The sequence below is a fragment of the Myotis davidii genome, unplaced genomic scaffold, assembly GCF_000327345.1.
Source record: "Myotis davidii unplaced genomic scaffold, ASM32734v1 scaffold93, whole genome shotgun sequence".
NCBI classification, from domain to species: domain Eukaryota; kingdom Metazoa; phylum Chordata; class Mammalia; order Chiroptera; family Vespertilionidae; genus Myotis; species Myotis davidii.
The window spans coordinates 1,279,973-1,282,408 of record NW_006292095.1 but is presented as its reverse complement, the minus strand read 5'-3'; positions in this window follow the sequence as shown (position 1 = coordinate 1,282,408).

Sequence of the window (2,436 nt, the reverse complement as noted above, 5' to 3'; positions counted from 1 at the left end):
TACAGTTGCTCATATGGAAATAATACAATAAATAATAAATAATAATACAAGAATAAACTCTGTTTTGTGTAATCACAACTGCAAACCTACTTTTGCCCAATGCTATATTAAAAGTTCTCTTCCTATATTTTCTGGGAATTCTGGAAGCACTAGATTTATGAAAACACTGTCTCTATAAACCAATCAGAACTATTTTAAGAGACTGTCATCTAATTTATGAATGCCTCCATGGGTAAGAAAATACTTGATATATATAAGGAAGTGAAGGCTTTCCCAATTACAGCCACACAAACACCAGAGAGCTGATAGCTTCAATTTTACAGCATCAGTAATTGGTCAAAAGAAAACAAAAACTGTTCAGTCCAGATGACAAGACATATTCCTAATGAATTTGGATTCACAAGTAGACAAATAAACAAAAACAAATGATCTGTTATCACTCACCCAGCAGAGAATAGATCCCCATAATCTCAACAGAAATCACCAAATAGATAAAAAATATAATCAGATTTCCAAATATTGCCCCCACCAGTGGGAAGTAATTTACTGGCCACCTACAAACCATAGCTATGTTTACATAGGGTGTTCTCTTGCCACTCAGAGAGGATGACTTAGTGGTCCATTACACACCAATCCTTGGACCCAGTTATGGGAAAGGACAGAGTCCAAATCATGAAAGAACTAACAGATGACCAAGAACCAGAAACAAAATAAAAACCATGGAATCAGAGAATTAATGAAAGTAAAGTTCTGTTTCCACTTGGGATTCATTCTGGAGCCAAGAAAAGATGCGTTAAACAGTCCACAAAGCAACACAACTTAACTGGCTCTAACAGGTGAGTCTCTGTGGACTCCTGGTGGGGCGTCCAAACTATCAAAGTGTAATTTTTAAAAACTGAATGCATGACAGGTCACCCAAATATAAAGTGAGCACATGTCAAAGATTTATTTAATTCTTTCATGAAGAAAGCAGCAGGACGATAATGCTAGTTCAGAGTATTCGAAAGACTGAATACCTGTAGGTACTGAAGCCAGATGCTGAACTATGTTGGCTAGATTAGATACAAAACAAGTTAATATCCTACAAAGTATTAAGACTGCATCCTTTGGGTTATCTCTTCTACCTGGCAACAATCATGCATCCCTACCAAGAGTCAAAAAAAGGTACACTTTCTTAGAGAATTGAAGTCTTTGGAGAGCCTGTTAGATAATGCTCTGGTATGATTCCGAAGGGACTTGCAGTCATCCTTTGCCTTATTTCTATGTTTTGGATATTATTTCTTAACAACTGATGCCTTTCATGTGCTGAGCACCCTGCTAGAAGACTATGGTGAATGACCCTTGCATGCCAGTATCTTACAATCTAGCAGAGAAAGACAGCCATGGAAGCAACTAAGTCCAATACTGTATTACAGGTGCTACACTGAGTGGCCAGATATTATGACCACCCCATCAGTACTTCATTGACACTTCCAAAAATACTGAATATTGAAAACTTCCTAAGCAAATACTCGCAAGGTTTTATTATTATTATTTGCATAACTAATTCACTTCATTGTACTGATGGGGTGGTCATAATAATCTGGCCACTCAGTGTACTATAAAAAGTCTTCAAAAGGTACAGGAAAGATACCCAATAGAGGTAATCAGATGCGACTAGGAGACCAAAAGGGCCAAAGGCATTTCCTAGGTGCTGAGGGGGAGAGCTAATTCCAGGTAAGGAAAACAAATGTGAAAAGGTATAAAAGGCAAGTCATTTTACTTGTCACAACCACTAATGATGGCCTTTAATTATATTGTCTTGAATTGTCACTTAGCTGCTTTGAATAATAGCAACATTTCAGCACCATTCTATATTTGGAGTGGAGAAATGTTGGGAAGAGATTGTCTTATGCTTTTTTGAAAAAAGTAAGAGGCAGTGGGCAGCTGATAAGATTTGTAAAAATCAGAAAATTTGACATTTGGAACTGGCTGTGAGATCTTGAGTCAGTCAGCTAAGCAGTGATTCCTTTGTGCACAAGAGTCCGAAACCCACCTATTACCAGCCCCATCTACACTAATAAAAGAGAAACATGGTAATTGGTGTACGACCGCTACCCTTCCCATTGGCTAATCAGCGAGATATGCAAATTAACTGACAGCCAAGATGGCGGCCGGCAGCCAGGCAGCTTGAAACTAACATGAGGCTTGCTTGCCTCAGTGACGGAGGAAACCAACGTTACCCGCTTGCAGCTTCAGGCTTCTGAGCCTGCAGTTTAAGAAACTATGTAAAAAATACCGCCAGACTTCAGCCAGAAGGATTGCAACATTGTAAACAAAGGCCAGAAACCTATTTTAGCAGTGGAGGCCTAAGAGCTGGAGCCTAGCCTCAAGCTAAAGCTGGCTCAGAATTAAAAAAAAAAAGGAAAAAAGGAGCGGTTGGGAGCTTCCATCACC